This window comes from Nelumbo nucifera, chromosome 4 (assembly GCF_055504915.1).
Source record: "Nelumbo nucifera cultivar China Antique chromosome 4, China Antique-T2T, whole genome shotgun sequence".
Classification (NCBI taxonomy): domain Eukaryota; kingdom Viridiplantae; phylum Streptophyta; class Magnoliopsida; order Proteales; family Nelumbonaceae; genus Nelumbo; species Nelumbo nucifera.
Genome location: NC_142652.1, coordinates 92,742,555 through 92,756,398, shown reverse-complemented (window position 1 = coordinate 92,756,398; position 13,844 = coordinate 92,742,555). Strand labels below are relative to the sequence as shown.

The following is a 13,844-nucleotide window of genomic DNA, read 5'->3' as shown; positions in this document are numbered from 1 at the left end:
ACATGTATTTTAAAAGGGTTGTTACTGATTTGATCCAAGATTCACTTTAACTTGGCGGTAGTTCACAATCTCTCTCCATCTCTCCTGGCTGTAGTTCACAAGGAGGGTTATCTCTATGGTCCAAAGCACAATTTTGGGTATTTTATTCATTATCTATTCACATAACAAAGGACAAAATCGATATTTTAACATTTCTGTCAACATTCAACGATGATGTTAATTGTTAGAAAACTTAGAATTAAGGAACTCTAAAATATGTGATAGATTTACTCTAGCATATTCTTCTTGTCATTTGTGTTCATATTAGTTGCTTTGTTTGGTGAGGGTTTATGTTCTTTGGTGTTGCTTCCCTTAATTAGTTGATTATGCTCTGATTTTTTATTCGACTTTGGGGGTAATATTTTCTTTTCTATTTTACATGTATGTTATTTTCTGCAAGATTTGTTTTTTTCCCTAGTTTCCTTGGTTGTTTTTTTTTTTCGCTGCTTGTTTGTTGTGTCTTATCTCCAATTTCTGTGGTTTGTTTAGTTTTCCTAAAATAGTGGCTTTCTTTGGTTGAATTTATTAGCATTTTTGGCTTGAACAAGACAATGTCATACAATTGTTATTTGAGGCTATTTATAATTGAAATAGGCATACCGTAAAAATGCATGTGAGAGGCTGTTTCAATGTTTTAAAAATAAACTTGGAACCGGAATCACTTTGGCCATTGGTTTTTGGGTCAGTGGTTTGACTGTCTAGTTCGAAAGGATGGCACATTCCAAATTAAGAAAATAAAAAATAATTAAAATGAAAACAACCAAAATTGTTGTCTGGGTCGAACAGTGGAACAGGTTGACAATTCAACTGCCCGGACCAGAAGGTTGCTGACTAAGTCAATGGTTTTTAGCCAAAGAACGGGTTAGGGGTGAAACGGAACCGGTTGCCTCAATGGTTCCCGGGCTGAATGATCTGGCTGTCCAAGTCAACGATGGTTCAAAAACACTGGGTTGTTTTGTAGAAACATTAAGTTGGTGTTTCTTGCTCCACTGGGGTAAATAACCATTCTAGCTGAAGTAACTCTCACATGTGTTGTGACAATATAAATAACCAAATTGTATGGATCAACCCAAAATGTTTTAGGTAAAAACAGTGGTACTAAAACGCAACTTTTTTTTTGCTTGATTCTAGGCTGCTGGTTTGGTTTGGTTTTCTCTTTTGTTGGGCTATGGCCATGAAACACGATTCTTTATCCATTTTCTTTTGGAAGTGTAGAGGAGCTAATAGGAAAAATGTTTTACAAAAGCTACGAATTTTGTTAAAAACAATTCCCCCAATTTTCTATTTTTATTTGAAACAAAAGTAGAGGAAGATAAAGCAAAAAAATTAAAAAAAGTGTAAAGCTCTTTAAGTGTCCTAATAGCAATAACTTTATTTTGTCTTTTGAAGGGCTAACTAGTGGTTTTGTTTTATTTTGGAAAGAAAATATTTTGGTGGAATTTTGTTCTCTTATAACCAACCAATATGGTATCTATATAGTTAAATTGTTTCCTTTGTACTGTAATTGGCTATTATGTTGGGAAAATTATAATCTAAATCGACTCAACATTTAACGTTAGGTTGGAAGTTGGTTAAAAAACCAACAAAGCTCTGACAGCCGAATCTATATTTCAAATTATAAAAACCCCTGCCATGTCATCAGAGGCTTATGTGGTTGTTGCCAAAATGATACTCTTAACCCATGTTGGACACAACAAAAAGCCTATACCGAAATTGCCCTTAATGTTGGGTTATTTGAAAATAAAAAAAAGGGTTTTTAGTTTTTCTTCCACTCCCTCTATCTTTCAATCTCCCTTCCACTCTTTCACTCTCACAGTTATCTCTTTCTGTTCAACGAAGTATGATTTGAAAATAAACAAAAATGGTTTTTGATTTCTATATTTACGTCATCTTTGTCAATCTCTCTCTCAATCTATCGTTCTCCCTTAATCTCTCCCATTCTCTTTCTCGGTCAATCTCTCCTTCTCCATCATTCTCTCTCTTGGTCAATATATCATTCTATCTCAATCTCTATCGTGTCCTCTCAGTCTCTCTCCTGCTCCATAAATTGTTCTTTTTATTTTTTTATTTTTTACACACTTATATGGTATTAATCAGACCATATAACATAACATAAGACCAACCACTTGTGCAATCAAATTATAAACTTCTGTTGAGTTGGTCTTATGTGCTTTAATACAGTCTGGTTAATACCCTACAAGTGTGTAAGAAAAAAAAAAAGAGAGGGAGTGAGAGAGAAGCTGAGACAGAACGATAGAGATTAAGAAAGAATGAGAGATTGGCTGAGAGAGAGAATAAGGGAGAATGAGAGCTCGACCGAGAGAGAGAATGAGGGAGAAAGAGAAGTTAATCGAGAAACAACATGAGAGAGATTAAGGGAGAACGATGGATTGATAGAAAGGGAGAGAACAAGAGATTGACAGAAAGAATGTAAAACCCATTTTGCAAATCACATAGTCGTTGAGTAGAGAGAAACGACTATGAGAATAAGAGAGTGGGAGGGAGATTGAAAGACAGAGGGAGTGGGAGAGAAATTGAAAACCGTTTTTTTTTTTTTAATTTTTCAAATAACCCATCATTAAAGGCAATTTCAATATAGGTTTTTTGCTGCATCCAACATGGATTAAGTGTCCCATGTTGGCAACAACCACATAAGCCTCCGATGGCATGGTGAGGGTTTTTATAATTTGAAATGCATAGCTAGTTGTTAGAGTTTTGTTGATTTCTAAACCAACCTATAACATTATTTTAAATGTTGACCCGGGTAAGTCTACAATTTTCCCTATTATGTTTTATGCATGTTGAGCCTTGTAAGAAAAATTGTTTCTCCTTTTGGAACCAATTTACAAATAATTTGAATGATTTCATTAGGCTAGCAAATGCTTGTGTTATTGGAGATTTTAATCTTGACTTCATGGTCAATCAGGTTGATGAGTTAGATAGCTATGAGGAGGGTGAAAGGAGAGTTAATGATATCTCAAAAGCTATCTTTATAGAATTTATTAATAAGTTTTACTTAAGAGAAATTAATGTAGGTGTAAGTGCAAAGACTTGGTCCAATAGTGAATCAAGTTTGGGTAGAAGGGAGAAAAAAACTGGATGTGCCTTTTGTTTCAGATGAGATCCTTGACATGTTTAACACTTTGAAAGATAGAGCTTGCCCTAGATGGGGATCTAAGCCCATTTTATTTTTCATTAACTCGAATGAAAATTTTAAACCAAAACCATTTATATTTTTTGAAGCTTGGCTCTATGAATCTGAGTGTAATGAGATCATTCAAGAGGAATGGAAGAAATTAAGAGGTTATAAGTAACACAATTTTAAGTAAGACAAAATTAGAAGAAAAGTTTGAATATGGAATAAGGGAAAATTTTGGTGATATATTAGAGAATTAAATGGATAGATTATCAATTAATGAAATTGGAGAGTGAAGAGAATGATGAAACTATGGATGATATGATTATTAAATTGGAAATAATGAAAGAGAAATATATGGGTAAGTTGAAAATGTCCTGCAAGCAAAAATCAGGTTTATTGTGGTGACATGAATACTTACCATTTTCATAAAGTGACCATGTTTTGAAGTCGAAAAATATTATTTCTTGAATTTATTTAAAACATCTAGAGATGAAGGTTTGTGGGTATTAATTCCAGCTTTGGATCAAATACATGAAGGTAATTGGTTTTGGAATCATGAGAATTTAGGAAGGGTGCTTGTGAACTATTTCTTGAATTTATTCAAAACATCTAGAGATGAGGATTTTGGATTTGTTCATTCTGTCATTTTGAATGATGATAATGAGTTTTTGGTGGCTGCTCCCACTATAGAGGAAGTCAAAAGAGGTAGTCATGAGTATAGGTGCTCTGAACTCTGAAGGCTCCTAGACCAAATGGATTTCTTGCATCATAAATTCTTTATTTTTCCCATAACCCAAGAAACAAAAATATATTGCTAGAGAAAACTTATAGATGATACACCAATGTCCTTTTGACCAAAGCATGTAGATGTAGCTAGTTTATGGGCCATTTGGTTGTTAGCTCTAGGTGTATATAGGATATTTATTGAGTAGAAGCATGTAAAAAGAAGCAAGGTAATATCCTCAAAGCCTTGTCGAGACCATGACCCTCATGCTTTCCATCTTGATGCTTCAATATATACCTACTTGTTTGCATCAGAAAATATAATTAGGGTCTATTTGGTTTGCAGTCGGAATCAAAATGCTTTAATTGTTTTAAAATCATTGTTGACCAAGACGATTGGATCGTTCCACTCGGAAATCAGTTATGCCACCAGTTTTTTTTTTTTTTTTTTTTTTTTTTTTTTTTTTTTTTTACCTTGACCCATTATTTTGAGAATAACTGTTAACTTATACATGGCTTAAAAAACTTTTGACTTGTACATATATAATAAATGGATAGGTCATTCAAGGTTCAAAGTATGAAAAGACAATTTTAAGAGATGTATTAGAATGCACCTTGGATATGTATACATATTGGAAAAAAAATTAAGATATATATAGATATACATGGAAACATTATAAATATTTCAATAAATCATAAAAATTCATCAATAACACTAAATATAAGGCTTTAATGAGTTGTACATACATTAAGTTAATATATTTTAATGGTTTTATGAAGAAATATATTATAATCAATTATAATTTCATTAACAAACCATATGCTTAACTATAATTTATAAATTATAATTCTTAAGTTTTAAGGGATGGAAAAACCTAACTGTCCTATCCAACCATAAAACATGCAATGGCACAACTTCTAAGTGAAAATATAATTAATAATTTTTTTCTTATTTAAATAATTACTATTTATATTTTATTTTCAAAAATGATAAAAATAAAAAATAAATAAACATTGTACAATATATTCAAAAAATAATTATCAAAGAAGACATTTAAATTGTTCTATGGATATGATAGATTATCCATAAATCTATAATATATTCAATTCTCGTTATTATATCACAAAATATAATTAATTAATAAATTATTTTTTAATTTTAAAAATATAAAAATGAATTAAATATTGAAAAGGAAATTTCAATTGCTCTATGGATATGATAGATGATCCATAGATTTAAAACATACTAAGTCTTTATAGGTAAATAGAAAAATACATTTTCAAATTTTTTTGTTATTTTATATTTCCCCAAATCTTCTTCATAAAATTTTCATAGATCTACTCATAACACAAAAAAATGTGATTTTGAATATAAAAAATGTAGATCAACATAAATTTAAACATTTCCAAGCATTCAAGTAAAAAAAATTACAAGATATTATGAAAATTTGAAAAAGCTTACCTATTTTTGCAATATTTTTCAAAACTTGAAAAACTTCAAAAGGATTTATAATTAACACTTGTTTCTTTCGTTTTTTTTTTCTTTTTTATTTTTTTTGCATATCTAACACTCAATAAATGAGGTTTTAAAGTTTTAGAGTCATTTGTGGAGTGAAAAAAATGCTTATTTAAGGGGATGGAAAGCTTCTTTCCCCTTTTATTTTTTTTGTCCGTATCTTTTTCGTACCATATTGATTTGTACGCCCTTGATACATCGCAATATAGTCTGATATGGTGAAAACAAGACGATGCCACCAATTTTTCACCACATCTTGTATCAAGCATTAAAAGATATGATACTTATGCTTCGTATATGGTGTATCGTGCCAAAATATGAAACATTAGTGCTAGTTAGTTATAATTTGATTTTAGATGGGATTTAGATTCAAAGATTTGATAATCAGATGGGACGCAGATGTGATGGAATAACAACCCTATTTAGAGATTGAGTAAGTATCCGATACTATGGGGTAGTCTCACACTCTCACTTTAGGGTCTGAACTTTCAAAGGTGCCGCTTTAGTATATGAATTTCCAGAAATATACATTTAAGCTATGCTTGGTTTGAAGGAAAGGTAGGGAAAGGAAGGAAAAGGTAGGGAAATATAATGAAATCGAAAAGATAGGAAAAAGAAGGAAAAGGTAGAGAAACATATAAAAACTTTGTAAAGGTTTTCTTACATTTCCTTACATTTCTTTTCCTTTTCCTACTTTTTCCTTCAAACCAAATATAATTTTAAGTCCAATTTTATCAACTTAACATTATAGTGAGGAGTAGATTTACAAAAAACCCATGTTTTGATTCTGTTTTTTCACTATTCAACTTCTTTTACATTTGGATTTCAGATACAAACTGGCGATCATTGGGGGTGATCTTACTTTCAGAGGCTTACTTTACGACTACTGATTTGTGTTTATGGTCTTAATGTAGAAGAAAGATGAACAATGAAAAATAGAAATTATAACGTGGGTATTTTCCTAATTTTACCCCTCACTGTAGTATTCATTTAATATAGTTGAACTTACATGTATATATTTGGCAATAAAAAATATGTATATTTTTGGAAGCTTCGGTACAAAAACGACAGATTTAGGCCCTAAGGTGAGATTTCCATCCAAAGTACAAGTTGAGAATTCCTACCAACCAAACATGTTCCAACGCCTTATGATCTGACACTGCACATTTGATATTTCAACGTGATACTGGATCCATCATAAAAGAGATTAAATCAGCTCCCACAATGTCCCACAGCACATCCCCGCCGTATATTGGAAATATCTTCTGATGATATTATTATTTTTGGTATTATCACCGGGAGATGTTCTCATGTGCTGTGGGACATTATGGGGGGGCAGATTTGATCTCATCATAAAAGTCGAATCCGCCATGTATGAGGGTAGGGATATGCTATCAACAAACGCTATCATTATAGTCCCAACCACCCACTGCAGCCACACATTGAGAGTATTTCTCTTGTCATTCACGGAGAGATGTTCCCCATGTATGGTTGAAGTCGCTGGTTGGGATGTTATTAACATCGTGTATTGGTAGTTTATCCGAACTCCATGTATGATATGTGGGTGTTTGATCATTTTGGTAGGGATTTGAAATGTGTTTTGTTGGACAGAGACGTCTAGTGATGCAAATAGATTGGATCAGATTTGAATCAGGGTATATATCCGAATCTGATCCGATAATAGAATCTGAAATCTGATTGGATCTCACTAATGGTGATTTGAATCCAAATCCCTTAAAGGATGTCAAATATCTGAATATGATCCGATTCGATTCAAATTATGAAAAATTTAATAAATTATTAAAAGAAAAAACACAAAAGTTTATATAAACATATTTATAAATAAGTATATTAATACATACATGTCTTTTTATAGATAAATATGTTATATATATACGAATCCAACAAATAGGATCAGACGCGGACTCTCAAGTCTCAAATAGGGGTGCAAGGGGTGGGTTGGGCCGGGTTTATGATCAACCTGGGCTCGACCCTAAAATTTGAACTTAAGGCCTGAGCCCGGACCAAGCCTGATTTTCCCAATTTGAGCCCAGCCCGCACTATAATTTGATGAACTCGGGTTGGGCTCGGGTTGGTCAATGAACCTACTCTAAAATTATACATATATATGTTTTTATGCAAATATATATATACAAAATTAACATATATACATATGTGTATAGTTGGGTGGGGCTCAGGCCGGGTCTGGGCTACCTAAAGGCTAAACCCAGGCCCAGCCTGGAAAATAAAAAAGATCAATTTCTTGAGCCCGAGCCCAGCCCAAGGACCAAAAATCCAAGCCTAAAATTTCGGGCTGGGCCGGTTCGGGCTCGGGTTGGGACCGCCCAAATTGCACCCCTAGTCTCAAACTCCAAATGCAGCGTACGGTACTTATGCAATTTGCCCTTAGGCCCTTAAACATGTTTCCCTACTTTTCCCATCCTTTCCCAACCTATTCTTTCAAACCAAACACAGCCTGTTGTATTTTCCAAAGTTTTTGGCTTTCAGTGGTTGTTTGATCATCATCCCAACAATACAGGCTACATATTACGACCATGACGACTGCAGCATTGTTGTATTCTCTGAAGCCCTTGGCTTCTTACTGTTACAAACCAACTAGCACTTCAATCCCTTCAACTGTAACCCACCTTCCGCCATTGTCGACCGCTCGCTGGAGATGTAGACAAACCTCGAAACCCATCATCCACGATATTCATCGCAATCACAGAACCGTAAGGTCCGTACTAGCTCTCATTGGAGCAAGATTAGCCTTAACCCTTGGCTGAGCCGCCTCTGCTGCCGAATTCCCTTCTTTTCTCCAACTCAACGAACCTGCTAATGCACTCTCGCTGCCGACGTGGGCTATTCATGTCTCCAGCGTTGTGGAATGGTGACAATATTATTTTCTCACTCGTCAATACTTTTTTGGGCATTTTTAGTACTGTTTTTACATTGACTTTGTGAGGTATTGGATTCTTTTTTCTATTTGTTTGTTTAAATTATTGGGTTTTCTCTCTCTTGCTGAAGGATTACAGCTATGGCTTTGGTTTGGCAATATGGAGAGAAATCTGAGTATGAATCTTGGAAGGGGTTCTCTTGGGGTATGGTAAGAGAGACATCCCCCCTCAATTTCTTTCCTTGAATTTTCCGTTTTCTTGTGATGTGTTCTGATAATTTGTCATGTACATGGAGTTCCTGCTGTGAAATTTTTGCGGGATTTGCTGATATCAGTGGGCACCGTCGGTGTGAGAAGAGTGTTTCTTTTCTGGGTCTATAGAATTAAGTGAGAAGGACAACACTTTGAAGAAAAATATGCATGTAGGTTTGAGCTCCTTCAGTAACTGTGAGCTAATAGGAAGATGATTTACTTGAATTGGTAATCAAACAAGAGAGGACTGAGCAGGGAAACATATTGACTCCTTGGCACTAAATGGCTAAATTTATTATTCCTTGTAACACCAATCTTTAGGTAAACCAAAGGTGCACCAAGCATAGTTGTCATGCGATTCTGGCTGAGGGCACTTAGTCCTTAATTGCCTAGAGTGATAACAATTTCATAAAAAAAAAAACTTAGTTCTGCCTATTTCCCTAGTTTTATATACCATTCATCATTATTCATGGATGATGCATCTTATTTGAAAAAATAGCAATTCTCTTTACTAAGAACACTAAATTTCTTCTCAAAACATGGTAAGTCATCATATCTAGGACAATTAATGATATTTCAAATATGTTGATTTCATTTTCAATACTTTCAAAAATAATACTAATATAACAAGTATTAAATAAAGCAATTGCATATCAAATGAGCAACTAAAGAAGGCTATAATTTTATATATGTGTGTGTGTGTGTGTGAGAGAGAGAGAGAGAGAGAGAGAGAGAGAGAGAAGAAAAAGAAACCATTCTCCCCTTGGATATTTTAAATTTCAATAGTGAAACTTTAAAACAAAGTAATGCCTAGACATGCACCTTGTTGCCTAGACAGGTGCCTTGTTGCTATAAACAAAGCATTTAGGCAAGATGGCCAGCCAAGGGGGCCTAGTCGTGCCTTGAATAGATAATTAACTACATTGTGGATTGTACCTATGATGTTTAAACAGTTACTACCTTAGTGTTAATGGCAAAATTCTCTAACAAGTTTAGCTGATAGGCTCTTTTGATTTTTTTTTCAGAATTTTTATTTTCATAATATAAAGCTTTTCTTTTGATTTTTTCCCCAACAATGAAGCCTCACTTTCTTCAGACATGCCTTTCCTTGTATCTCAGGCTCTGGGAACCCCTTGCACTTTGTGTGCATCTTGCTTTAAATGCATTGAGTTAATCAATCAATGATATTATCAATGGATCTTTACATGAGAGAGTGGGATGTTTTTAGATTAGTTCTCTCTTGGTTGATTACTTATCACCTTGTCTTGTCCTCTTCTCTTTTTTTTTTTTTCATTTAATAAAAATTTCCTTTGTCATCAAAAAAGTGAGTTTTGCTGTTTTTTTTTTCATATTATCTGAAGGAAAAAAAGATGGTTATGGATTAGATTTTGAGACTTGAAAGGGTTTAGTTTTTTGGTTTCTAAGAATTGGAAGTTTTTCACATAACAATAAGAGAGGAACTTTTTCACATTTTAAGGGAAACACTAATGCTTACTGTGTACATATGCAATGAACCAGTGAGAAAAGTTATCAGGAAAATATTCTTTAGGTATTGGGGGATCTATGTTTAGCATGATAGCTAGAGTTGAAACCCAGGGGTAATTCAAATTATTCCACGATGAGGAGTAAGAAAACAGAAAAGAAAATTAGCAATGTTGGACCTTATATTTGCCAATCTCCCCTTGGTCAAAAGAACTCATAACTACTAACCACTAAGTCTAACACACAAATACTTCTTAAACCAGGATATCTCTTCATAGTTCATGCAACTTTTTCTTTAATTTGTTCTTTCCTCAAGGCATTGCAGAATTAGTGGAACAAAAGGCATGCTTGGTTTTACAATTTCCAGTGGCTAAATGTTCAGAAAGTTTTACCTGTAAAATAATGTGATATTTCTACATGTGGTTCAGTTTTTCCCCTCTAATGGACTTTTCTGAATTTAAATCTTAACTGGTTTAGGTACCCCTGCTAGGTGGGGTATTTTGTGTATGCACATGGCATTTCTTCTATCATTCCGAGTCTCTTGAGGTAAGCAAACATGTTTTCTTTATTATGTAGGTGAAGATGCTTGTTTAGAACTTGATAGTTTAGCCCAGATTTTATTTTTCCCCTCTCTTGTATAGTTTCTCATGCATGGGGCCAGTTGTCTGATGAATAAAACTCTGGATTTGGATGCTGGGTTCCTTCACGTGAAAGAAATTGCTGGGATCAGATCATCCAAGGAGGTTCTCTACTTGACCCAACTAAGGAACCTTTATATGGGGCAATCTAGTTGGGAGCCCAAGAGGACCCAACATAATTATCTGGTTGGGTTCTCTTCATGGAGCAAGTTTCATTCCAGAAACGCTTGCTGTGTCTCCACAATAAGCCCTTCTTGGTAGGCCGTTTTGTATTAAAAATTGAAAATTCAAATAGCTAATTTTAGTTGGGGAAACAGTCAATACAAGGTTGGGGCATAGGGCTAATGTGGACTGTAGAATTGAACTTGCTGATCTGTAGGATCTCCTACCTGGTGGACGGTTTGGATCTGCCATATTCATGGAGCATGCATGCAATCATGCGAAGCCCACCAGTAATTCCATCTGTATTCTGCAACCTCTCTCTCTCTCTCTCATATTTTTCTGTACAAATTATAGGTACTGGTGGCTCTGCAAGCAGCATTGACAGTTGTTGGTAATTTCACAATGTGTATTGCTGCATTTCACATATACAATTCATCTCAGGGAGGGCATGATCATCTGTAAAATACTGTAGCAAGGTTATGATCTTGTGCTTCAGTGATTCTTTTTTCTTGTGTCCTACTCGGTCTGCAAGGCGTAAATTTATTCTTTAACCTTGTGTGATGTTATAGAGTGCTTGTCTTGATAAAAAAAAAGGTGATTCTCACTTGTGAGAGGAAATGGATCTAAAAGGCCATTACCCAATGTTGGTCCCAACTATCTGGGGTCTTGGCCTCTTGGAAGGGGTGGACTGAATACGGTCCTAACCTTTGCCACTTTTTTGCACAAAGTGGTGATTCTCAGACTTGAACTTAGCGGTGGCAATTGGGCGGGTTGGGTTGGGTTTGGTTTGGGTTGAGCTTCAACCCAATCCATCTAACCTGTCAATCCATTAATAATCCAGTTATATAAAATTAAATGGGTTGGGTTTGGTTTGGGTTGAGCTTCAACCCAACCCATCTAACCTGTCAATCCATTAATGACCCAGTTATATAAAATTAAATGGGTTGGGTTCAACCCAAACCCGTTTTGACCCAATCCAACCCGTCCAAACCAATTAATCTTATATTTATGTACTTAAAACAAAAAACTAATTCCATCTTGACAAATAAGTTGGTCATAGCTTGATGGTAATAGTAATTGCTATTTACACAAGTGGTGAAGGTTCAAATCACATTGCATGCATGCTATTTTCATACAAGCGATGAAGCCATTTGACTATGTTTGGGTTTTGGGTTTGACCGAACAACTTAGGTTCAAACCGGTTAGACCAATGGCAGATTGATTTGGATTTGGATTAGTCCGGTCGGATGAGACCGGATCGATTTAGTCAATGGCAGATTGATTTGGACCAGTCCATATTAGGTTTGTGCACGGGTTTGGGACTGAACCGATTGGCCCAAAGCAGGTCAATGGAAGTAAATTGGATTGGTCCATATTCGGGTCAGATTGTACAGATATGAGCCGGATCAAACAATCCAAACCGGGTCAAAGCAGGCTGGGGCGGATTTTGGGTCGGGCCGGACCGGGTCCGTGCTGAACCATGCAGTTTGGCCCCATTTCGAATTCGGGTCAACCTGGATTGGCCTACCTTGGGTTGGCTTGGGTTCAAACTAGGCTGATTGACCCAAACGAATCGAACCAAGGTGATCGGGTTTGTTCATATTTAGACCAAGTTGAGCTGGTTCAGACTCGGGTCAAGTTGATTTGGGTTTATGTCGATTTGGTTGAAGTGTGTCTATTCGCGACAAAATTAATTTTAGTCAATAATTAATGCATTAATTATGAATTATTTCATTCAAATTAAGAAAATTAAAAAAAGAATGGTTAAGGAATTAATACTTACATCTTTAGTGGTTAACCCAATGGTTATCCACAATCCAACCCGACCTAACCCATTCAAATTGACCCAATGGGTGATCTACCCATTTCCAATCTGCCAAGTAAATAGACGGGTTAGATATTGGGTGGGTTGGGTTGGTTCAGCTGGTTGGGTAAAAAATTGCCACTCCTACTTGAACCCACGATCTTACGTAACGATAAAAAGGAATATTAGTTTTCAGCTAAAGCCTAAGCTGGGATCTTCTACCCACACCCATGGTTTAAAGTATTGATACACCTGATATGCATGAACATGCGCATCAAGCATTTTGATACCACAAAACATTATGTTTTTTAGTTTTTATGCTGAAAATTGGTTTAGTATCAATTGCTTGCCGATACGTAGGATACTTTGAACCTTGCCCACGCCCTACCCACAAGACACTATAGCTGCACATGGGGAACATACATAGGGAGATGCTCTTGATGTGTGGCTGTAGTGTTGTAGCCTTGTGTGGGTAGTCAGCAGATGGGGACTTTAAAGCCCAAAGGCAGGGTAGAATGGATGGTGAATACCAGCAGGCAAGTTAAGTGAACTTGTTAAGCAAGGGGATTGACTCCAGTGCCCTAGTTGTAATAGTGGACATTTTTAATGTTCTGTATTAATCATCACAAGATGATATCTTTAGACTTTAGAGTCTCATTCAACTGTTAAAGGGATGTTGCATGTGAAGCATTTCAAGTTTGTTCTTACGTCTCTTTATTAGTTCTGTACATCCATATTCCATAGATTTCGGTGAAAAGGATCTACCTAATTTCCTAGAGGTGGTTCTGATGATGCCTTGAAATATACATAATCAATAATATGATTCTTCGTGGTTAGGCGTGCCAATTGGACTTGATTTGGTACAATCCGATCCAGTCCAATGTGAATCCATTATAAATGGATCAGGCCCAATCCAATGGATGTTTTGGACTGGTCCAATTCAATGTCTGGACCATCCAATCTGTTCAAATTTGTTTTGATTTAGATTGGTTTCAATTTAAACCCGGTCCATTGATTATAAATGGATCAGGCCCAATCCAATGAATGTTTTGGACCGGTCCAATTCAATGTCTGGACCATCCAATCGGTTCAAATTCATTTTGATTTAGATTGGTTTCAACCCAAACCCGGTCCATTGACACCTATATTCTTATTTTATATCAATGGACCAGATATTGGCTTAATCCAACCCA

General features: G+C 35.3%; 1 long non-coding RNA gene across 3 annotated transcripts; it reads left to right on the top strand.

The window, feature by feature from the left end:
* The first annotated feature begins 7,911 nt into the window (after positions 1-7,911).
* LOC104586574 (uncharacterized) lies at positions 7,912-11,398 on the top strand. 3 transcript variants are annotated; one of them, XR_016085288.1, is made up of 4 exons: positions 7,912-8,307; positions 8,445-8,523; positions 10,525-10,593; positions 10,689-11,398. It is a non-coding gene; the product is annotated as an uncharacterized LOC104586574 (long non-coding RNA). The 3 variants fall into 3 exon arrangements; XR_016085287.1 differs by having other exon boundaries at positions 7,913-8,307; positions 11,202-11,398; XR_016085286.1 differs by having other exon boundaries at positions 7,914-8,307; positions 10,525-11,398.
* Positions 11,399-13,844: the final 2,446 nt, after the last annotated feature.